The 26,185-nt window shown below is 37.2% G+C and overlaps 1 pseudogene; it reads right to left on the minus strand.

The window, feature by feature from the left end:
• Window positions 1–25,833, minus strand: part of LOC112919005 (large ribosomal subunit protein uL1 pseudogene) — an 85,615-nt pseudogene extending 59,782 nt beyond the window's left edge.
• Window positions 25,834–26,185: the final 352 nt, after the last annotated feature.

Genomic DNA, 26,185 nt, shown 5'->3' on the forward strand with positions numbered 1-26,185 from the left:
ATCTCATAATCTACAACATTCCTTATTGTATTTGCACTCTTTAATAGGTCTGATTTTATTTCAAGAAAAGTAGAGAAAAATTATTACATTAGACTGTATTATACTCAGATTATAGTCTCCTGAATAAATTCTCTGACATAAGCAAAATAATAATTATTTTAAATAATCATTTAATTATTAATAATTATTGTTACATAATAAATAAGAGAACATATTCAAAGTGAACAAGTTGAATAAAATAATTTTTAGGCAAATGGTAATACACTGTCAGGGAGGAATAATTTCCTCTGTCCTTCAAGGTCCTTCTAGTTGGACTAAAAATTAAATCGATATGAGACAGATTAAAAAGAGAAAATCAAACTTAATAGCATACATACTGATGGGACTCCACACAGACATGGAAATTGCAAAGACTGCAAGGCAACATGAAGCTCACATGAGGTAAGGGTCTGAGGATAGTGAGCAGAGAGACCTGTAGCAAGAAAGTGAGAGGAGACCATTGGAAAACAAAGTTTGCCCTGCATAATGCAGACAAGGTTCTTAGATAAAAAGGAATCTCTGTTAATAGCTCTCTTCCTGGTAAAAGAAGGCAGTTCAGGGGAGGTAAATCTCCTGGGTTTGGATTGTTTTTAACTCAAAATAACATTCTTGCCAAACTGGCCCATCTTGGGGCAGCCTGTCCTTGGTCACTACAACACCATCTGTGTAAGATGTAGAAATAAATGGAATTGAATGGGGAGTGATTTCTTGACATCTTAATAAAAATTGGCTAATCAATAGATGGGACACTGTAATTTATTTTAGAGAAAGATATCTGGGCAAACAGTTTTCTCTTTTTAAATAGACTCTCATGGCTAAATACTCAAACTTCAGCTCAGGTTTCCTTCAGCCACACACAAAAACATTGAAAATTGTGACAATGTTATAATCACTCAGTCTAATTGCTTATGAATACTATATTTGGGAGTGAAGATAACAGAATTTTAAATTAAAATAAGGATGCCAAGACAATTTGGATAAAACTAAAAAACTGATTTCTTGTTTTCTCAAGCCTCTGCTTTGTTGAGTTGATGCATTTTTGTCCTCTAATTACTACTGAAAATTTTCCATCGTTGGCATTGATCACTCAGCTGAATTAGTACTAAAAAATTGTTTTTTGTTCCCTCAAAATGCATGGCTGCTTAGAAAATATACTGTATGCTTATTCTATAAAATATTATTTATTTCCTGGAGTAACTGAACTGCAGACAATTGTATATCTTAATTAATGATATTCTAAGAGGCTTTATCCTATGGAAGCAGACTACCAAATGAATTATATTATAAACAAATATCAATTTGAGAAGAAGGTAATGAAGCTAGGAACAGCATGACCTTGCAAACAAATTATTTATTTCTACATTGTTTTCCTATTTAATTTTCTCTTTCCACCATTTCACTTCTTATCTAAGATATTTATATTCTTTGGAACATTTTACACATGATCCATTTAAAAATTGGTTGCCTATTTAAATATATCTGTCTTAATAATCTCTCAGGCATGCAGTTAATATTGTTTTAAAGTTGTGGGGCACTTAAACACCTTACATTTCTTCTTCAAAGCTAAATCTGATACCCTTTGGTTTTCTAGTAGTTATCTGCATGCCTGTTACAAGCCCACTCAGTTGCAAGATTCTCCACTGTGGAGCCAAACCCACGTTTTCCAGCTTTGGTTTTCATTGGTTCTCTCAAGTCTTGATCTCTCTAGATCTTTTGTGTCAGAAGTTGAGTCACAAGATCCTCGGATGATGTGTATGCTCATGATAATTTGAGAAGCCCTGCTCTCAAAGAATGGTCCCACTGCATTTAGATGGATCTGGTGTCAAGGAGCAAGAATTCCTGTCTCCTCAAAGGTCCCTCTAGCCAGAATAAGATTTTTTAAAAAATATTTTATTTATTCATGAGAGACACACAGAGAGAGGCAGAGGGAGAAGTAAGATCCCTGCGGTGAGCCTGATGTGGGACTCTATCCCAGGACCCCAGGATCATGACCTGCATCAAAGGCAGATGCTCAACCACTGAGCCACCAAGGCGCTCCTCAGAATAAGAATTAAATTGACATGAGACAAAATAATAGGAAAAAAATCAGATTTAATGGCATAGCTACCAAGAGAGAATCTGTTACAAACTTAAACTTGTCTGTACACTTGATGCACAGTAAGCCAATGTCTGAGACATCACTTTTATTTATTTTTTTAAAAAAATATTTATTTATTTATTTTAGAGAGAGAGAAGAAGAGAGAGAGAGAGAGTGCTTGCACATGCACGCACATGGTGGGAAGAGAGGCAGAGGGAGAAGGAGAGAGAGTCTTTAGCAGAGTCGGTGCTGAGCACACAGAGCCTGATGCAGGACTCAATCTCAGGATCCTGAGATCATGATCGGAGCCGAAACCAAGAATCGATCGCTCAACTGACTGCAGCACCCTGAGACACCACTTATAAAGCAAAGAAAACTTCATTATCAGAAATGCAGCCTAACAAAAAGGCAGAGGATCATTCCCAAAACTCGCTTGCTCTGTTGAGCCTAGAGACAGCTTATATACGTGAGAGGAGGGTAAAGTATTTCTTGAAAACTTGAAGCAGGGGTGGGGGCCAGGGGGTGGAGAGCTTGGGACTCTTTGGAGGTTAACATTCTTTCAGATGTTGAAGCACTGTTTGGTACCTGGTATGATCAGATACCTTGAGACAAAAGTTACCATCCAGTCTGCATTAGGTTTTTATAATCAATGAGTAAACAGAGCATGGAGGTAAAAAGGCAAAGTTAATGATTGATCATGCACGAGGTTAGGAGGTGCATAAAACATAATTAAGTAAAGAACAAACTTTAAAACAGGTCCAGGGGATGCTTGGGTGGTTTAGTCAGTTGAGCATCTGCCTTGAGCTCTCAGGTCATGATCTCTGGGTCCTGGGATTAAGCCTTTTGGGCTCCCTGTTCCTCCCCTCCCCTGCTCCTGCTCTCTCTCTCTCTCTCTCTCTCTCTCTCTTTCTCTCTCTAAAATAAATAAATAAAATCTTAAAAACAAAACAAAACATAGATCCAGGAACCAAGCATCTGACCTCAAATCCACATAGACATGGAAATTCCAAAGATGGTCAGGCAAAATGAGATATGTATGTTATCTTGAACTAAGGAGAAAGATGTAGGGGTCTGGGACATTAGAGGAAAAAAATATACTTCACAGGGTGATAGGAGGAGCAGATGTTTGCTAATTAGATGTTTACCCTATTGCCCAGATAAAATTTAACTCTGCTAATAACACTTATTCTGGGAAAGACTCCCAATTTAGATTCTTCTGTGTAGTTAAGGGAGGGGCAGAAGTTTCTCTTCAGCCCACAGGGTCTGGATTGCCTTAAGTAGCTCAAAATAATCCGCATGCCAGAGTGGTACATTCTGGGGAGTCCTTAACCCCTTCACTGGTAACTGCCAGGCAAAGGGTTAGGTTTTTGATATGTGTTGCCTCATGTAGTCTACACCACATCCTTTCCATCCTTCTGCTTCTTAAGATATAGGAATTAAAAACATTTTTTTTATTATGGAAAATATAAAATATATATGATTACAGAGATAAAACTAAAAATAAATCCCTCTATCTCCTTCTCCCAGGTTCACTAGTACATGGCCAAACATTTTCATGATTATTTCAAATCAAATCCCAATCATCACATCATTTTATCCTTAAATAGTTCAGTTTTTCTGAAACAAGTAGACTCTCTCTCTCTCTCTCTTTTTGACACAGCCATTACTAATAATACTTTAAAAATTTTTCCTTAATATCATTAAACATCCAGGCAGTGTTCATATTTCCCTAATTGTCTCCTAACTGTGTTTGTGTGTTTGCTGCCATTTCCAAGTACCTATGTTTCAATTAGCATATAAATAAGGTTCATCCATTATTATTGTATGATATATCTTTTGACTATCTCTCTGTGTAATATTGTGATTTATAAGTGTTAAAAAACAAAATTTAACTGAGTAAATGTAAAGATCTAATTGGCATTATTCAATGATTTATGACTCGGACGACATCCCAATAGTAAATAGGCACCTAGAGTAGCTGTACAAAATGGAGAGATTTTATAGACAGAAACAAGATGGAACAAGGAGCTTATTAGCAAAAGAAAAGATAGAATTATTTCAGTTAAGGTTACCTTCCCAAAAGGGAAGGCAGGGGGTTTTATCAGGCAGATTACCTCAGTAGTGCTGACCAGGGCTGACTGGTTTAAAATTGCACCGAGAGAGACTAAAACTGCACTTATCTTGGTTTGCTGTCCTAGGCGGGAAGTGACTCCATCATCAGTCTGTTATTTCTTTTTTTCTTAACGTAAGAAATATATATATTTAGTCATTGGGATGATCAAAATGTATTTCTCATATATATTTGGTCTTTGCCCACCATTTCTGAATCACAGCTCCCAATACCTTTGGAACTTTTGGATCTGTAAGAGCAGCAAAAGCATCTTTTGTCAATAATATTTGGTCCTTTGTCTTTAGTTCTGGAAATTACTTCAGAGCCATAAAGGTGAATAGGTGTCTTCTTATTCATGACAAGCCCTTTTCCACCACAACTGGGTTTATGTTAATGAGGTGGTTTTAGAAAAGTACCTAAGGATGGAGTCTTTTTGCCAAGAGAATCAACCACTTATTAAAGGTTTGAAACTTTTGGTCCCCTCCCCGACCCTTGACCTCAGGGGAGGGGAGAGGGACTGGAGGTTGAAAGATCTTGCCAATGTACTGTAACCTCCTTTAAAAAAAAAAAAAAAAGAATGGGGTTTGGAGAACTGGATTGGTGGACACATAGAGATTTTGGGAGCGTGTTATGGAAGCTCCCCACCCTTTCCCCCTACCTCGCCCTATACAACTCTTCCATCTGGCTGTTCCTGAGGTCTATCCTTTTATAATAAACAGTGATCTAGTAAGCAAACTGTTCCTCTGAGTTCTGTGAGCTGCTCTAATATGGAATATGGAAACAATTTTGTTTTATGACAACACAATTTTTATGAACTTAAGTTTTTGTCACTATGTTATATTTTGCAGAATTAATATACATTGTGTGAAGAACAAGTATGATTCCCTTACCTTCCATCTTCCTTCCAATAAATTCTTTAAATCTACTTAACTAATCAGTATTCCAGAAGAAGTTAGAAATATATATATGTTACATTTCATTTATAATGCTATTCTTCAGATAGTCACCTAACTATCCTCATAGTAAACTATTCCAGTAAACAATTGTATTTTGGAAAGCACCCTTTCAACTTTATTATATCAGCATGTATGTAATAGAGCAACATATTACCAACTAAAAATGTTGATTATGGTGCTCTTTTAAAAGTTTAATTTTCAATCTTGAAATTAATATCAAAATTTGATATGCAAAACATTTAGTCAGCAGAACATTCTATTTCTCAAATAATTTGGAAAACACTATACTTTCATAATCTATGTATTACAATATGACCTGGAAGTCTATGTTCTATTTTCTTCATCAATAATCACTAAAGAATCAAATATTAAGTGGTAAAGTTGTGACCAAGTATTCACTATTGCCCACTATATACACTTCCCTTAGCTCAACTAACCTTTAGTCAGGATTTTCTCTGCCCCACAGACTCCTTAATTTTGGCTTGCCCTCAAGTTTGATTAAACATTAAAATGCAGAACATCCTCCCACAACTTAGCATGTCATCCTGACAGTTAGCTGACCACACTGAGAAACAGCTCTGATCTTGTAGTCTGCTCACTCTCTCATTTGCCCAATTTCCCTTCAAGAGTTCCTACTAGCCCTGCTTATCTCTTCATTTAAAAGAAAAGTGAAAAATAAATAAATAAAAAAATAAAAGAAAAGTGTTTTTATTTATTTATTTATTTATTTATTTATTTATTTATTTTTAAAGATTTTATTTATTCATGAGAGACACATAGAGAGAGGCAGAGATTCAACCACTGAGCCACCCAGATGCCCCAAGAAAAGTGCTTTTAAATTTGATTTTGAGATATGTTCAAATCCTAAGGTCAGAGCATTCTCCCTATTTCAATACTAGTTTTTGGTTTGTTTGTTTTTTAATTTATTTGTGAGAGATCCAGGGACAGAGGAAGACACATAGGCAGAGGGGGAAGCAGGCTCCCTGTGGGGAGCCTGTTACGGGATCATGGCTTGAGTTGAAGGCAGACACTCAACCACTGAGCCATCCAGGTGTCCTCAATACTGTTTTGAATAAAGTTTCTCCTTACCTTTTTTTTTTTTTAAGATTGTACATATTTATTCATAAGAGACACAGAGAGAGAGGCAGAGACACAAGCAGAGGGAGAAGCAGGCTCCCTGAGGGGAGGCCAATGCAGGACTCAGTCCCAGGACTCTGGGATCATGCCCTGAGCAGAAAGCAGACACGCAACCACTGAGCCACCCAGGTGCCCCAAGTCTCTCCTTATCTAAGTCCAGATTTGTTTTTATTGACTTGTTAGTTTTTCTGACGTGGTATGTTTCAGTTCATTTGTTTCTATTTCCTTTGCCTTCTAGCATAAGCATAATGGTCACTAATGTTTTGAGCGTGTTAATGTTTTTTTGAGAGAACCATTTGATCAAAAGACATATTTGATATTATCAGTAAAATGCCTTTTCTTTAATTCTTCTTCAATCACTGAATTAGAGCAAACAGAAATGTTACTCACTTATTCTACCCTGCTTAATGAAGTTTATAACTGCAGTTTCATGTTGCATATCTCCCAGGGCCATCCTGGATAACAAGGACAAGCACATAAATGATCATCACAGTCATGAATGTTTTTGCTTCCCCTAGTGTTTAGTAAGGAAAACCCAGTTCTGTATTTGGAATGCAAGTTCCTTTAAATGCTGAATGTGGAGCTCAAATTGCCACTGACTAATGGAGCCAAGGAGAAGACTTTGGCTTTTGCAGCAAGGCAAGAGATGTCTGATATGAAGTATGAGCAAAGGTCGGTGAGAGGCCCGCAGAGAGCAGTAGTGTTAGAATAGTCGTTGCCTTTCTGAGGGTGACCAAGGTCCTGGTGGGAATGGAGGACAGATGATGTGCTTAAATTGCTTTCTTTTGAAATGTGTACACAGCTGTCACTACTTACTCAGTATCAATATTTGTCATAGAAAAAGTTGAGGTTTGCACTGAAGGCTTTTTTCCCCCTGGAAAGATAGATCAGGTGGTTTTTTTTTTTCTTACTAAATAATATATTTGAAACAAAGTATTCTGCTGTGCAATCTTAGGCATTGCATGTAGCCATTATTGCACAGTAACCCTCAATTGTGGCTGCAAGTTAGAGTGCCCTGGAGAACTTAAAATAATGTATCCAGGCCCTACCCCCAAACAATTAAATATGAATCTCTGCAAAGGGGTAGGTGGGGACATGTTTTGAAAGTTTCCCAGGAGGGGCTCCACGGTGGCTCAGGTGGTTAAGCATCTGCCCTTGGCTTAGGTCATGATCTCAGGGTCCTGGGATCCTGCTCAGTGGGGAGCCTGCTTCTCCTTCTCCCTCCCCCAGCTCATGCTCTCTCTCTCTCAAATAAATAAATGAAATCTTATTTATTTATTTATTTATTTATTTATTATTTTTTAAGAGATTTTATTTATTTATTCACGAGAGACAAAGAGAGAGAGAGGCAGAGACACAGGCAGAAGGAGAAGTAGGCTCCGTGCAGGGAGCTTGAGGTGGGACTGGATCCTGGGTCTCTAGGATCACACCCTGGGCTGAAGGTGGCGCTAAACCGCTGAGCCACCAGGGCTGCCCATGAAATATTTATTTATTTATTTATTTATTTATTTATTTATTTATTTATGATAGTCACACACAGAGAGAGAGAGAGAGAGAGGCAGAGACATAGGCAGAGGGAGAAGCAGGCTCCATGCACCGGAAGCCCGACGTGGGATTCGATCCCGGGTCTCCAGGATCCTGCCCTGGGCCAAAGGCAGGCGCCAAACCGCTGCGCCACCCAGGGATCCCGAAATCTTTTTTAAAAAATAAAAGTTGCCCAGGATGTTCTGTGCATCCAGAGAGGATTGTCTCTGGGATCAGATCACCAGGCTGAAAATCCAGACTCTAATAAGCTGGCTGACTGTAGGTGGCTACCTAAAACACCCGAAGCCTCAATTTGTTTTATAAGACACATAGCATTAATGAAAACTAAGTGAAATAATTATGTAAAAAGTTAGCATATGATATGAGCTGGTATATACTAAGTGCTCTCTATATGTATGGCATCGTTATTGTTATTACTATTACTATAGACTCTATTATAGCTTGAACTCCATTTTATAATTTAAATAAGGCCAATCTACTTTCCACAAAGCTGCCAAAGTGATTCTTCTAAAATGTAAACCTACTCATGTTGCACTTCTACTGGCAAAATAAAAAATAACATTCTCAGGATGGTCTTCATGACTTTCCTGGTCAGTTTTGTCCCCTTCCCTGGTTTGCAACATCTCCACTGAAGCCCATTCACTTATGTCTCTCCTTTAGCACAGGCCTCTTTGCTCTTTTGCAAATATGGCAAACATACACCCCAATGGCCTATGTGCTTTCTTTGTTGCTTTTCTTTAGATATTAGAGGCTGCCTCCCTTAATTACTTCAGGCCTGCTAGACTGGTACCAAGGAGGTTCTGCTTTATCAACTTAATTTTTTTATTTTTTTTATTTTTTACCTCTCATACTTCTATCAGCCATGCTCCAAATCTTAAGTTTTCTTCAACTTTCTTTGTAGATAGCATTTACCTCCTGAAAGTAATATATTTCTTTGTTTACTCTTTATCTCCAACAGGGGGATTTGTGAGAAGATATTTGTTTAGTGAACTGTTGTATACCACAACTGCCCAGAAAAGTGTGCTATGTCACTGGCAGTCACTAAATTTGTGTTCTGTAGAGGAATAAAAAACATTTTTTTCATCCTGCTGGTTTAATTTTAACTTTAATTTACATATATTACAACAAAACCCTTGGCATTGTAGGGATAATTTCTTTTGTATTTGTGGGAATGCTAGAATCGATATAGAAGGAAAAACAAAAAGCTTCTCAACAATTAGTGATGGCTTTTTAAGGATGTCCTGAAGTTTTAAATTTGTTTTGGCACCAAAACATCAAGATCTGATGTTTTGATGCCCTCTTGATCCATCCATACTGTACTTCTAAGACGTTGGTGGCTCTTTGCATCTCATCTCAAAAGGTCTACTTCTACTACAGAACAGTGAATTTGGGAAGGTTTGTGTCAACTTTTGGTACACCTTTAAAATAAAAATGTTCAGTGATGGGCCATTTCAAACTTTAAACCTATCTTAAGGTGGTGTTCTCTTTCATTTTAAATTCATTTTCTTCATTCTTATGTATTTCAAGAGATTTTCTTGACATGAAAAGTGGTTGTAGAAGGTAGATTCTGTAGAAGAACCAACTTTCTATGATGAAAGCACTTAGTGCAAATTTTTCTTCTTTTCCCTTTGGCTCTTTCCTTGGAATCTGGTACATGTACTGTGTTAATTAGTATATTTATTACATTTACGAAATTATATTTTGTATTTATTTACTTTTACATTTACCTGTATTTCCCACTAGATTGTAAATTCTTAGAAATCTAAAGATTTTTTTGTCTGTCTCCCAATGTTTTATGCATAATATGTGCTCTGTCATTGTTTAATTGAATTGAACAAACAACTGAACAAAAAATAGCACTTTTAACCTCCCCAACTCACACTTGGAGGGATGAATTTATCTCCAGTGTGCCATTTTTTATAGAACTGCTTTGTACTAGATTATGTCTAGAGAAGTATATGTATGGAGGTATAATATGAGTAATGACTAAAGAAAATGAAAATGTCTAACCTACATAAGAAAGATTTTGGACAGCTGTGGAGAGGTGGGTACTAGTTGTTTTTATATATTCACAAAATTGTCATTAGTAAAAGAAAGGGGACTCACTCTGTACTGCTAATAAGAAAATATCTGATGGGTAGATGTTAAGGAGTATAAGTTTCAAATCAAGGAAGGAGTCCTTTAATCAAAGGTATTCATCAGTACAATGATTTCCTCCAAGGCAATGATTATTTACTTCAACATTGAAAACATTAGAGCAGGAGACATTAAGCATCTCTCATGTCAATAAAGGTGATTCCACTGGTTATGTGAACAGCTTTGTGTTATCCTTAACTAATTAAGTAAAAATTTGACTAAAGAAATAATCAAACTCAATCTCTTGGTGGGTCTTTCCCCAAATATAAAGTCTAAATACATGATGCTCTCTTTCACATTTTGGAACTCAAGATAATTACCTTTTATTTTACTGTATTTATTTGCAGTCTTTTATGCTCTTTAATATCTCAGAATTGAAGAAGATTAGGGCACCTGGCTGGCTCAGTCAGTAGAACATGTGACTCTTGATCTCAGGGCTGTGAGCTTAAGCCCCACCTTGGGTGCAGAGATTACTTAAAAATAAAATCTTAAAAAAAAAAAAAAAGTTGAAGAAGCCTACATTTATTTTATACATAACAGAAATGAGCCTTCTAGGATATTTTGATATCTGCAAGAAAATCTACACTCCTCAGATTCTGGAAATTCAAGATACATTGACTCAATCTCAGGAAGATAAACTTAAAAAAAAAAAAAAAGATTATCAGTAACACGTGTACTGCACTATCTAACACTGTCCCAAGTACTGCAAAGTACTAAAAGGAGAGTATCCTTACTAATAAGATATTTATAATACAATTGAGGAGAGGTTCAGCTACATGTATATCAATTATTGGATGATATTTTACACTGTAAATAAGCAACATATTACATCACATTAATCTAAATTGTGTACTGAATTTGGGTGCTAAACACTGGTACTGAAATTTGCAGAACTGTCTTTTTTTTTTCTTTTTAAAGACTTTTATTTATTTATTCATGAGAGACACACAGAGAGAGGCAGAGACACAGGCAGAGGGAGAAGCAGGCTCCATGCAGGGAGCCTGACTTGGGACTTGATCCGGAGTCTCCAGGATAATGCTCTGGGCTGAAGGCGGCGCTAAACCACTGAGCCACCAGGGCTGCCCAAGACCTGTCTTTGTTAAAGAGTATATATCATAAAGACAATAAGTGTACTTTGAGAAAGGTGGGCTCTTGCTTTGACAGTGAACTTGGTTATAGAATTTGTGCTAGATTTAAGGCTCAGGGTGGCTGTAAAGGAAAGGAGGAATATTGATGGCAAAAACATATCAGAGGAGAACAATATATAATTTATGAGTAATTTATTTATGATCTAGACCAAGCCTGTATTTTTTGAGTGCTTACTCAAGAGACTCCTGGTGCTTTGTTGTTTTATTTTTGTGATCAAGAAGAAATAAGCCAGATTTAATATAAATATTGATACACTAATATTATTACATACAAGTGATAACATATAAACAATGTGACTAATGATTTTGAACTATTCAAAATTACCTTTCTTTATTCTTATAGTTCCTTCCAAATTGCTGCATAATAATAAGAATGTAATGTCTTCTCTAGGGCTATTCCTAGAATGTACACTATAGCCAGTATATATGGATTCTAAGGGTTTTTTTTGTGCTAAATTTGCTTTTGTTAAATTTTCATTGATGATTTATGTTAACCATAATATAATTTTTAAGTATGAAAGAGTGAGGGCTACAAATTTTAAGTTACAGGGTACTCTGTTCACATGATTTTCCTAGAGACGTGGGATCACAGATTCAAATGCTAAGTGGCCAAATAGACAAGAAAGATGTTAGAATTAGATCTAGCATAAGCAAAAGAGGTGATTTATGGACAAATGGCAAATTAGAAAGTAAATGCTCTGACTGAATACTCAAACAAAAATTTCAATGCTTGAGCCAGCCAAACAAATATGAGCCAAACTCAGCTTACCAGCTGCCAATTTGGGATCCCTCATCTTCAGGTGGTTTTTGCTTGTTTTGTTTTTATTTTTGTCTTGATCCTTGTTACCTGAAGCTTTTTAAATGTGCTTTTAACATTTTTTTCTTTTTTAAGTTTTTATTAAAATTCTAGTTAGTTAACATACTATGTTATATTAATTTTAGGTATGTAATATAGTGATTCAATGATTACATATATCAGTCAGTGCTCATCACAAGTTCACTCCTTAATTCCCATCATTTGTTTCACCTGTCACTCTACCCACCTCCCCTCTGGAAAGCATCAATTTGTTATCTATAGTTAACAAGTCTGTTTCTTGGTTTGCTTCTCTCTCTCTCCCTCTCTTTTTTTTCCCTTTGCTCATTTGTTTTGTTTCTTAAGTTCCACATATGAATGAATCATATGGTGTTTTTTTCTCTGACAGACTTATTTCGCTTAGCATAATACTCTCTAGCTCCATCCATGTCCTTGCAAATGGCAAGATTTCATTCTTTGTTATGACTAATATTCCATTATCTATCTATCTATCTATCTATCTATCTATCTATCATCTATCTATAATCTATATCTTCTTTATCTATTCAATCAACATGATACATCACATTAACAAAAGACAGAATAAGAACTATATGATTATTTCAATAGATGCAGAAAAAGCATTTGACAAAGCACAACATCCATGCATGATAAAAACTCTCAACAAAGTAGATGTAGAGGGAACATACCTCAACGTAATGAAGGCCATATATGAAAAACCCACAGCTAGTATCATCCTCAATGGGGAAATACTAAGAGCTTTTCCATGGTCAGGAATAAGACAGAGATGTCCACTCTCAACACTTTTATTCAACATAATACTAGAATTCCTAACCACAGTAATCAGACAACAAAAAGAAATAAAAGGCATCCAAATGAGTAAGAAGGAAGAAGTAAAACTTTCACTATTTGCAGATGGCATGATACTATATACAGAAATCCCTAAAGACTACCAAAAACCTGCTAGAACTGGTAAACAAATTCAAAAGTCCTAGGACACAAAATCAATGTACAGAAATCTGTTGCATTTTTATATACCAATAATGAAGCAGCAGAAAAAGAAATTAAGGAAGCAATCTCATTTACAATTGCACCAAAAACAATAAGATACCTAAGAATAAACTTAATCAAAGAGGTGAAAGACCTGTACTCTGAAAATTATCAAACACTAATGAAAGAAATTGAAGATGACACAAACAAAGGGAAAGATATTCCATGCTCATGGATTGGAAGAACAAATATTGTTAAAATTGTCTACACTGCCTAAAGCAATCTATATATTTAATGTAATCCTTATCAAAATACCACCAGCATTTTTCACAGAGCTAGAACAGACAATCCTAAAATTTTTATGGAACACCAAAAGACCCAGAATAGCCAAAGCAATCTTAAAAAGGCAAAGCAAAACTGGAGCCATCACAACTGCAGGCTTCATGTTATATTACAAGGCCATAGTAATCAAAAACAGTCTGATACTGACACAAAAATAGATACATAGATCAATGGAATAGAACAGAAAACCCAGAAATGTACTCACAATTATATGCTCAACTAATCTTCAACAAAGCAGGAAAGAATATCCAGTGGGGGGAAAAAAACCAGTCTCTACAACTGAACAGCAAATGCAAAAGAAAGAAACTGAACCATTCCCTCACCATATACAAAAATAAACATAAAATGGGTTAAGGACCTGAAGGTGAGACCTGAAACTATAAATGTGTTATGAAAATTTTAAGTGAATTTTTTGGGACTTTATTTCTCTATTTTTTTAAGACTATTTGAGAGCGAACGAGAGAGCACAAACAGGAAGAGCAGCAGAGTGAGAAGCAGTCTCCCTGGTGAGTAGAAAGCCTGATGATACAGGGCTCAATCTGAGGACACTGGAACCATGACCTGAGTGAAAGGCAGATGCTTAACCTACGGAGCCACCCAAACAACTTTGTAATCCCATTTGAAGTAAATGGAGAAAGATTTGTATGTTTTAAACTCAGAGAATTAATTGACAGTCCAAGCCATTCACTTATTCAGCCATTCATTTAACATTATTGAAGATCAATTCCCTTGGCCAAAAGATGAAATGGCAATAGTTTTCTTTTTGGAGGTCTCACAGATAAGTAGCTTTTACAATATTATGGAATATATGCTGTTAAGAGAGAGTCATTTATATAGAATTGTTTATAAAAAAAACTAAGAATTAATATAGCTGACTATATAGAACAACTCAAATTTTAATGAACTGTTATTTTGAGAAGTTAAAATATTTCTAAAGGGGCTCTGGGTTGCCAGTTGAGCATCTGACTCTTGTTTTTGGCTAGGGTCATGATCTCAGAGTCCTGGGATCAAGCCCCATGTGGGACTCCCAGCTCAGCGAGGAGTCTGCTTGTCTCCCTCTCCGTCTGCCCCCCACACTGCTCATATGCACGCACACACTATCTCAATCTCTCTTTCTCTCTAAAATAAATAAATAAAATTTTAAAAAGATATTACTAAAGATAGATATAATTGACTTGACATGAAACTTAAAGTATAAACTTGCTAAACACTAATGAAATCTGTGACATATTAAGATAGCTTTGAATTTTAAATTAAGGTGAAATTATTATATTGTTGTCTAAGGAAAAGTAGAATTGATTTATAAATACAAAAAGAAAGAAACTACTTATTATTGTGATAATGAGTTTTAGGTCACTCTGTTCCATAATGGTAGGCAAAATCCATTCTTCTGCATAGCTATGAGACGACAATGTTATACTTGCCCTTAAAAGACTGCCATGTATATCTTCTATTCAGAACACACTAAGAAATCTAGTAAAGCTTATGCTCAACTCTGCTTATAGATGATCTATGTCTCATTTGAAAGAAACTCTTGAATACCATGAATTTTTTGCCTGAGAATGGTCCACACCTGACAACTGCCTGCCCCTTCCTGTTCTACTGGGATTCTGTGGAACTGGCACATGCTTAGGGTTTTAGTTTTTACTTTTTTTTTTTAAGATTTTATTTATTATTCATGAGAGACACAGAGAGAGAGGCAGAGACACAGGCCGAGGGAGAAGTAGGCTCCCTGCGGGCAGCCTGATGTGGGACTTGATCCCAGGACCCCAGGATCACACCCTGAGCTGAAAGCAGACACTCAACCACTGAGCCACCCAGGCATCCCTGTAGACCCTTTTAATGTCAGGGATGCTGACCGAGTATATTTGGTGATGTCCCCTTGCCCCCCTTGTCCCAATGCTGCCACCATAGAAAGCATTTTGCACCTGCTGGCAGCTCCCATCTGTGAGATACTGTTTGACATTTCCACTATGTTTCTGTGAAAAAACTGAGCTTGGACAGGTTAGGTTAAGAAATGGGCCTGGATCTCCCAACCAGAAGATATGGGAAATACAGACTCTAGGCTGAATCCCAGCATGCCTGCAGGATTCTTGGCCAATAGTCCTACAATTCATTCATTCACCCAGTATTTTCCAAGTGCCTGCTCTATTCTAGGCACTGAGGATGCTGTGGGAAACTGGGAAGGCTCCTGCTCTGTTGCAAGTTACTGTCAGGAAGCACAGCCATCATTGAAAACATGGACCTTGAATGTTGACCTGTCCTGGTGTCCCCTCTTCAATAGTCAGGCCCTGTGTGAGTCACATAGCTGAAATTGCTTGGGTTAATATAATTTGGAAGCTCATTTTGAGCCCTCTGTCTCTTTTTTTAGATTTATTTATTTATTTATTTATTTATTTATTTATTTATTCATTTACTTATTTATTTTAGAGAGAGAAAAAAAGAGTAGGGGGAGGGGCAGAGGGAGATGGAGAATTCAAGAAGACTCCCTGCCAAGTGCAGAGTCCAATATGGGGCTCAATCCCACAACCCTGAGATCATGATATGAGCCAAAATCAGGAGTCAGACATTCAACCAACTGAGCCACTCAGCTGCCCCTCATTCTGGGTCTCTGAGACATCATTCAAACACTGTTCACTCTTGTTATAATCCCTGTTGTTCTGGAATCTTAAAGACGAATCACATTTGCAAGTGTCTGGCACCTTTAGGACCGTTCCAGGGAACTTAAAGTAGATTAAGCAGGGAAGCTCACAGTTGAGAAGGTTGAGGATACATTAAGAGTTTAGTGGTCTTATTCTTCTCAGCCCACTAATTTGGATTTATTCCATAGTCTTATCATCATTGTGGTATATTAAAACCATACTCACTGTATACTGTGATATGGGGAGAACTGTAACTATAGGTTGCAGGACATCTTAGTTCCTGCATGCATGACTTTTGCTGCAAGTCCATGTGTAATCTCATATGGCTGAAGCAAAGCACATATTCATCCTTACGGAGCTCTGAAGAACAAAGGGCATCAAAAGATTACAGTGCTAAATGTCCACAATAGCCAAACTGTGGAAGGAGCCTCAGTGTCCATCGAAAGACGAATAAATAAAGAAGATGTGGTCTATGTATACGATGGAATATTCCTCAGCCATTAGAAACGACAAATACCCACCATTTGCTTCGGCATGGATGGAACTGGAGAGTATTATGCTGAGTGAAATAAGTCAATCGGAGAAGGACAAACATTGTATGGTCTCATTTATTTGGGGAATATAAAGGATAGTGAAAGGGAATAAAGGGGAAAGGAGAAAAGATGAGTGGGAAATATCAGAAAGGGAGACAGAACATGAGAGACTCCTAACTCTGGGAAACGAACTAGGGGTGGTGGAAGGGGAGGTGGGCGGGGGGTGGGGGTGACTGGGTGATGGGCACTGGGGGGGCACTTGATGGGATGAGCACTGGGTGTTATTCTATATGTTGGCAAATTGAACACCAATAAAAAATAAATTTAAAAAAAAGATTACAGTGCTAAGAATCTAACTTAGGAGTAACTGGAATGTACTAGGCTTAGAGATTGCTCATCTTCATGGATGCTCAACAAGAACCCAGAACAGGCAACACAGTGGTTTATTTTGAACATTGCCCTCCATTGTACATTTCCTGGAACCATAGTTTCATTGAACTTTCTGTGAGAAATTTTACTTCTATGGATTTCATAACAAAAGATCAGGCATTTCACTGCTATAGACAGGTTGAAGAACACAATGAGTAGGCAGCCTTATATTTCCGGGAGCTTGATGTCAAAGCCCCCTTCTACTCTCTGAAAGGAAGAATATGAAAAAAAAATGGAGCATAGTCCCAGCAACCCAACTATTCCAATAACAGAAGCACTTTAATTTTCTCTTTGGGAACAAGTTCAATATGGTACACTCTCTCACAAATAGTAGCTTAATGATCACATCATAGGTAATCTCTATTAAATATAGTCTTTTAAACCAACTGCAATCTTAGATGATTTTTGATAATGACTGTCAGAATTACTTTAGTAAAAGGTAATATATTGTCATAGGCTTTTTGTAGAATATGCACAATTTTATTTTTCAGTCTATTTTTATGTAGGATAGATTGAAGTTTTTCTAGAACCCTAGCCAATTTCCTCTTTGCTTTCTCATTTTCTGTTAGAGTGGATAGGGAACTGGTCTTTAAGTTGTACCTAAGACAGAAACTGCCATCCTGAATATACAAGGAATATCTCAGCTCAGAGCACATATAACAACTAAAGCTAGGACAGAGCTCATCAGAAAATCTTGATCTCTAAGGTATAAGATTGGTTCACAACAAAGTCAGGCTGGATAGATTTGCCTTCGGGCAAATAATACAAAAATCGTGTACCAATACATGAGCATTTGCCATTCTCTCTCCACTGGTATGTTTTGGACCTTGATGTGTACTTTGTAGAGTGTTCTTATAACTTTCTGAATGTCCACTTCAAGAGGTGTCTGGGAATGCATATGGTGCAGGAGAGCTTGGTTCTTTTCTCACGGAGTCAAAGAATGAATCTCGCAGACAAAGGAGAATGAGTAAAGCAATAGAAGTTTATTAAGCAGAGAAACAGAGAAAGCTCTCAGAAGTGAGAGGGGTCCCAGCAGGGTTACCACTGAGGGCTTTTTTGGCTGGCCTTTTATAGAAAACCTGACTAGGGAGTTGATGGACTTGAGATTTTTTGTGCCATCTTGAGTGAATGATATATGATTTGTTTTGAGTCTCAGTGATTACTTGATAGCCATCAAAGGAAGATACTCCCTAGCATTTTGGAGCCAGGGGGCCAGATTTACTTCCTTATCTCTGTTTTTGTTGCATCTCAGTGTCCTTGGGATTTATGGGAGCCTGACCTTGGGGCCTCTCAGGGTCCTTGAGTTTTATGGGAGCCTGGAGATTTGTGGGAGCCTGACTCTGGGCCTTTTCCTTGTCTCTCCCTGCCTAGCCCTATGTGTCCCTAACTCACAGAGGTTGGACAGACCTTGGGAGCACTCTCTTTGCAGAATGGATGGCATGTGAATGAGCAAATCTCCAAGCCATAGCCTTGTTGCATTAGTCCAACCATAGTGAGGTGCAATGACCATAGTGGGTAAGATTGGAAAATGACGTGATGTCAAATCAATGAGCTTTTGACTGATCCAGCTAGCAAGAGAACCTGTGTGGTGTCAATGGCACAGCAGTTGGTCTTTGCTGCAGCTGAGACCTGCCTTGTTCTTCTCAGGACACTTCTGGATTTGGAGTTTATGTTTCTTACAAGCTGAACTAGTTCTATACTTGGAAAATCTTGAAAATCTAGAATTTTGAGCTCTGCATGTATTCTAAATTCTTCTCCATGTCAGCTAATCTCTACTTGTTGTTTCAAAATCCCTTAGCTTATTTCCATAAAAGAGATTTGTATCTTTGACTTTTCTCAGTTAATTTTGCACAAGTTGCCTGGCCTGGTTGCCTGCCACAAGAGCAGATGGCAAACCCTGCAGACATGCCCAGCTTCTAACTATCCTAACCTTTACAAAGCGGATCCAGCAGCGTTCTTGATCTCAGACTAGAACTTTTCTGTCTTGCACTTTTTGATCATCTTAGAAACAAGAGCTTGAAAATACTCCTGGACATTTCTTATTGTTGATCCAATGCATGATTCTGCAATCTAAGCTTGCCTCCAGGCAACCTTCTCTTAGCGCCAAATCCTTAAGCTCACTTTCACATAGTTTATTTTGAGCTGTTAGATTATCCACAATAGATCAAAGCCTTTCATTTTCACCCATTAATTTCTTGTTTTCTTCACACCTCATTGCACTTTCTTTTTCAAATATGTACCTTTTACCATGTCTTCTGCCTTTTCCATTTTATCATGATAGTCTTGTTTTGACTTTTATAATTTCTCTTCTAACTTTAATATTTCTTTCTGCAGGATAAGCTGTTGAATCACACACCTCATATTTTGCATTTTTCTTTTTTGCTTCTAAGACACTGGAGGCTTCACATCCAACATATTGCTCTTCATAAAACAAGACTTTCTTTTCAAGTTCAGATTTTATTTTTAAAATCTCTTGCTGATGTCCTAAAGTGACACCTGGATCTTAACCTCCTTGCTTCATCATGAGGACTTCAAGCTCACTTCCTATTTGTCTTGAAGAAGTTCTGTCTGCGTTGATAAGGCCTCTGTTCCTTTCAAGCCTTGGCAAAGTATCTGCGCACTAAACGAGTTCTTTCCTGAACATCTTGGAGTCAGAGATTTCCTGTTTCATGGAGTCACTTTTTTGCAAGTCTATTTCCACCCCTTCTTCTTCTGGAAAGTAGCTTCTATAAGCCAGGTATTTATTCTTTTATTTTTGAGAATTCCTGCAGGGCCAGCTTTTACTACTGAGAGGTATCTTTGTGGTTTTTATTTTTTATTTTTTTGGCTGGGATTTGGGGCTATCTGTAGGTTCAACCAGTTGTTTATGAAAATCTTACTTTTCCTGGCTCGTGATTCAGTTCTGTTTTTTTTTTTTTTTAAAGATTTTACTACTACTACTACTACTACTACTATTACTATTTTAAGTAATCTCCACATCAAACATAGGGCTTGAACTCAATGACCAAGAGATCAAAAGTTGGATGCTCTCTGTACTGAGTCAGCTAGGCACTCCACAGTCCTGGTTTTCTAGTCCTTTCAATATAAGTGTGGATCTTCACGTTCTTGGTAAATTGTCACTGTATTCTCAAGTTTCTTGAGACTATTTGAATCAGCTATTTATTCTTCAAATATATACATTTTTTCATTTAATTTTTTAATTTCTTTTTCTGGTTTTGAGTTTCTATAGCATTAAGTGAACAATGAAAGGAATGTAGAGTCTGTACATTCTGGTAACTTCCTACTCAGTTCCAGTTTCTCTTGTTCTAATCTACATATTCTTTCACAAGCTTCAGTTTGCAAGCTATTTTTTCTAAATTTCGCTGCACATCCTCATATGTGGTTAATGTATTTATTGGATTGCATTGTGCAGTTCAGAGATCCTATGATATTGTTATTTATAGTATCACACACACACACACACACACACACACACTTGATCTACATCCAGTTTCTGGCCCAGAGCTCCCAAAACCCTTGGAATTTCCTAAGTGATAAGAATGACAATGGTATCTTTTGTTATGTTAATAGTGACTTTGAGATTGCACCTTTGGCTGGTTGCCAGTGGAACCAATCACAAATAGAGAGTTGGATTTTTCATTTCTACATATTGACTTTAGAGAACGGGAGAGGGACTGGAGGTTGAATTCATGAGCAATGGCCAATGATTTATTCAATTGTGCCTATGCCATGAAGCCTTTATAAAAAACTAAAAGGACAGGATTCAGAGAGCTTTCAGATTGGTGAACACATGGCCATTTGGGAGGAGTGGTGCACCTGGAGAAGGCATAAGAAGTGCCTTGTCCTCTCTAGAGCTGTTGTTTTCAACTTTGGCTGGGCACTGGAATCACCTGGAGAGTTTTAGAAACTGCACATGTGTTCTTGCCACCCCAAAATTGATATTATCTATTTGAAGGGTGATGGGGCCTTTGAAAGTATTAAATGCTCCCCAGGCAATTCTAATGGGATGCCAAAGTTGAGAACTCTTGCTCTAGAACACTGATTTTCAAACTTTACCCTGCATATGACTCACCTGGAAGACTTATTAAAATAGATTCTGAGCCAGAGCTCCTGGTTAAGTAAGTCTTTGGTGGGACGTGAAAATTTCCATGCTAAGGTTGATAGTTGAGGACAGACTTAGAGCTTGTTTTTAAGGCAGAATTTTAGGTCCCTCTCCAGATCTAAAGAATCAGCAGCATTTGTATTTTTAAAACATTCCCAGGTGACTCAGGTGCTCAGGAAAGTTTGTGGAGCATGGGATCTAGAAAGACTGAATAAGGGGAAAAAATGCCATCAAGAACGATTATATTAAACACTGGTAAACGCTTTGGCAGGAAATGACATTAGTGCTAGCAATGATGTGGGAATTTTTAGGGTAGAAACATATCTTTCTGACATTAGAGCAGATTTGGTTTCTCCTACTAATAATTCTCTTTATATATAACCTAATGAAGTACAAAAACAAATATTAACTTTATCCTACTAATAGCTCCACATCATACAGTATGTAGTCTCCAAATGACAGCAGAGAAACAGAAACATTACTAGGCTACTTAGTTTTTGTATTTTCAACCAGGTCTTAGATGAAAGAAGCTAGATTTGAGATCAAGTGTTATTATACCTAGTGTAATATTTTGCCTTCTTCTAACTTTACTTAAAAAATTTTTTTTAATAACAGTTTTAGATTTACAGAAAAGCTTTGGAAATAGTACAGTTTCTATATCACTCACACCTAGTTTCCCTTCTTGTTAGCATTTTACCTTAGTATGGCACCTTTGTCACAACTAATAAATGTATATTGATACATTATTATTAAAGTTTACACTTTTATCACATTTCCTTAGATTTGCCCTAATGGTTTACTCATCGAGGAGCCTATCTAGCACAACACATCACATCTAGTTATCCTGTCTTCTTAGGTTCCACTTGGCTGTGACAGTTTCTCAGACTCAACTTGTGTTTGAGTATTTGTCAGGTATTTTATAGAGTGTTCCTCATTTTGGTTTTGTCAGAGGTGTTTCTCACGATTAGACTTGACTTAGATAGGCTTGGAGGCAAAAAAAACAGTGAGGTAAAATACCATTCTCATCACATCATGTCAAGGGAACTTGCTATCACCAGGACTTATCACCATTAATGTAAACCTTGGTCACCTACCTGAGATTAACCGTCAGATTTCTCCACGTAAATTACACTTTCTTCCTCCTAACTATACTGCACCCTTTGGAATGAAATCATTATGCTGTTTCTCCATTTAAGGAGTTGGAAGTTACATTCCACCTCTTTGAGGAGCCTGAGTGTTCACATACATAAATTACTTGGAATTGTTCTTCAAAGGAGATTTGTCTGCTTTCTTCCATTTATTTTTATTTATTCAATCATTTATTTATATTATTATGGATTCTTAGATAATAATTTTAAACACTAGATTACAATCTTATACTATTTTATGTATCTTGTTGCTCAAATTGTTCTAGTTTTGGCTATTGAGAACTTGTTCTGTTGGCTTCTTTGTCCCTTTGACACTTCCTTATCTTTGTGGTTATTTTTGAGACTACTCATACTTTTGGGGCACCTGGGTGGTTAAACGTCTTCCTTCAGCTGAAGTCATGATCCTGGGGTCCTGGGATCTAGCCCTGGGTTGGGCTTTCTGCTCAGCGGAGAGCCTGCTTCTCCCTCTCCCTTTGCCCTGCCCCCTTGTTCATGCTCTCTCAAATAAATAATTAATTTTTTAAAAAGAGAGAGAGAATATTCATACTCTCAGTATGAGATGCTTCACAGCCATTATGTATATTCCTGTCCCAACCTTGGAATTGGCCATTTCTTTAATTCTGGTTCCTTTCATTGGAATATGGTATTATGTATTGGAGAATGCATGCCAAGTGTCAATACTTCTAGGCCATCTCAGCTGACAGAGCAAGGAAATACATGTGGGTATACTAACTCCTACCCATACACATACCTACAAATATTTCTCTTTTTTTAAAGATTGTATTTATTTATTCATGAGAGACACAGAGAGAGGGGCAGAGACATAGGCAGAGGGAGAAGCAGGCTCCCTGTGGGGAGCCCAATGCAGGACTTGATCCTGCGACCCTGGGATCACACCCTGAGCCAAAGAGATGCTCAATCACTGAGCCACCCAGGCATCCCCCTATAAATATTTCTATATGTATTCATCCATATCTATATTAAACTAAAACATGAGTTCTTTCTGCTATCTCCAATTCTAATTCAATACCACATGGATCATTTTAACTTTTCCCCATTATTTTTCTGTAACTTCCCAATCCAACAGTGAGGGAGCTGTATCCATCATCCTCCATCTATTTAATTGTTAAATTTGGTTTACATGTGTAGTGCTTTTGGTATTGTGATCTGCAACACCATGGGAACCAGCTTTATCAACCATGTTTTTAATGATAATACATCATCAGCTTACTAAGAAACTTGTATAAAATTATTTTTAAGTTGTACAAATCCATTACTTATATAGCAAAACTTTGATTTAGTGAATGTTAATCTACATATTATGTCCTAAATGAGAGGCCAATTCAAAATGCACAGTAAGAATGCTACAGAGTATATTTGGTAGATGAGTTTGAACTAAACTCAAGGCTGTTTGGTGTTCTACTGGCACACAGTTGGCATATGTTTGTGATTGGATAAAGTCTTGAGCTACTTCTTCACTAGATGATAACTGGCCACTGTCTTCACTGCCCATGCCTGATGTCTGGGCGGTCTACCCATGCTCTCTAGACCTCATAACCTATTCAAGAACTAGTAACCAAAAGGTTAATGCCTGACAGAGTTGGGATTCTCCAGGATCCTGTGCTATTTATCTGTAGTTCCCCTTTTACATTGTAGGATTCATTATGGAAGCTAATTCTTCTGAATATTGCCTTTTCTCCATATAAAACATGATGGTGTTTCCAAAAAACATTGTTATTATATTTTAATAGCATCAGGAGCAGTGGTCCTGCACATTTGGGACTGGCTGGTGTTCAAAAGCTTCAATGACATTTACAGCAAAGCTGTCACCGAAATGTCTCCTCTATGAATTTATTGGCACACAAACTCCTGCATCGCGTCTGATTTATTTACCCACTCTAAACTAATATTAATTAGTGCTTTTCTAGTTATGAGCAAGATATGTTTTAGCAGAATTCTTGAGCTTTTCTTAAAAACAATTGGACATAATCTTGTTTATTTTGATATATGCTGGGTTTAAAGTACTAGATTATATAATTTTTTCAGACTTTAAAACACATATAAATGGGTTCTTGCACACACATTTAAATATGTTAAGTTAATAAGGAGGTTGAATGATAATTAAATTATAATTTATACCTCATTTGTTAATATGATAATTAAGCATTCTACTCTAAATTTATTTTAATTTTTAAAAAAGATATTATTTTAAAAATTAATTTAATTTGTTGATTTATTTTTTTTAATTTAAGTTCAATTAACATATAGAGTATTATTGGCTTCAGAAGTAGAGTTCAATGATTCATCAATCTTATATAACATCCAGTGCTCATTATATCATAAGCCCTCCTTAATGTCCATCACCTAGTTACCCCATCCCCCAAAGATTTCATTTATTTCATTGAGAGAGAGGGGGAGAGAGAGAGCATGTGTACTAGCAGGTGGGGAAGAGCAGAGAGAGAGGAAGAAGCAGACTCACCACTGAGCAGGGAGCTGGACACCTGACTCTATCCCAGGACCCTGAGACAAATGACCTGAGCCTAAGGTAGATGCTCAACCAACTTAGCCACCCAGGTCCCCCTCTACTCTAACTTTAAAGCTAAAATAATGCTGAATCTTTATCATAAAAACATGAAATATTATGCTGATGGGCAATATATTTTAAAATGTGTAAATCCGATATTAAAACTGAGCATGTAAAACTCTTAATTATATTTACTGTTTTCTTATATGGCAGTAACATATTGTCAGCCTTGTTATGGGATCCTAAAACTTTGATATGAATAATAAACCTTCTTATGCTCATTTCATTAACAAGACATTGCCATTCAAATGAAAATTATGCTTTTAAAATCTTTCAATGCATATTATGGTATTTGGGAAGGGCGCATCTGGGCATGTTTGTTCAGATTCTAGTATTTATTAAAGTATTTTTAAGCATGCCTCTTCTAAATATCTTTGTTTTTGAAAGAGATAGGAACCCGCATGACATAGAGGAGACCAGCAGAAAAATGAATCAGATCCAGAGTAAAACCATTTGGAATGCACTCAAGTTGGCAACAGCATAGTAAATGTAATGTAGATAAATCTGATCCTTCTGTGGTTTTCTAAGATGAATGCTATATATATATATTTTTTCCCCCACAACAAGGAAAATGTGATTTAATTCTACAAATTTACAAGCCAAGATAAAATAAAAATGAAACGTGGAAAAGCAGACAGAACAGGCAGTCTGAGACGTGAGGTGGAGATCCAGAGCCATCCTGGCCTGTGGCAGCTGAGTACACACAAAGCAGGGCTTGGGTCTGGACCTGCATGCTGCCTCCAGCACCGACCCCCGCCGAGTGATCCTGAGCAGCCCCCCGTGGAGCTGGGGTGGGCTCCGTGCAGAACCTCAGAACTTGAGGCTGAAGCCAGGGCCTACGGCTGAGGCCCCCTGGTTTGTAGTCGTGAGGTGGAAATCCATCTCCTTCAGGTTGTCGTCGCCCAGCTGGCTGTAGCCCAGGCCTCCATCCAGCGGCCACGGGCTCGTGCCACGCTTCACCCTTTGCTGCTCACTCTTGGCAGGCCACGTGGGGAAGACCGACGGGTCGATGGGGAGGGGCATCTCTCGGAAGTACTCATGCTTGAGGCCACCCTCTGCACTGACTCTCCGCCCAGAGAAGTAGGTCAGGAACTTGTTCATGAGGTCAAAACCCTGGTCTGAGAGCAGTATTATATATATATATATATATATATATATATATATATATATTTAGTTAAGTACTTCTAAGGAACAATACCATATAGCTAGAAGCAACTTTTGAGGTACTCAAAGCTCTCTTAAGGATTAACAAGAGTAGTACTCTAGGATATTTTCATCTTTTGGAAACTTCATATTTAGTGTGAACTAAGAATGTGCTGAATGTTTATATTTGCTTTTAAACATACACTAGCTTCTGGGTTTGTCTACTCTGAATTTCAAATTCCTCCAGACACATTAACTGATATTGTTGTTCTATTATTTAAAAAAAGAGTTTTGTTCAGATACATTAGGT

The sequence above is a fragment of the Vulpes vulpes genome, chromosome X (genome assembly GCF_048418805.1).
Source record: "Vulpes vulpes isolate BD-2025 chromosome X, VulVul3, whole genome shotgun sequence".
Lineage (NCBI taxonomy): Eukaryota > Metazoa > Chordata > Mammalia > Carnivora > Canidae > Vulpes > Vulpes vulpes.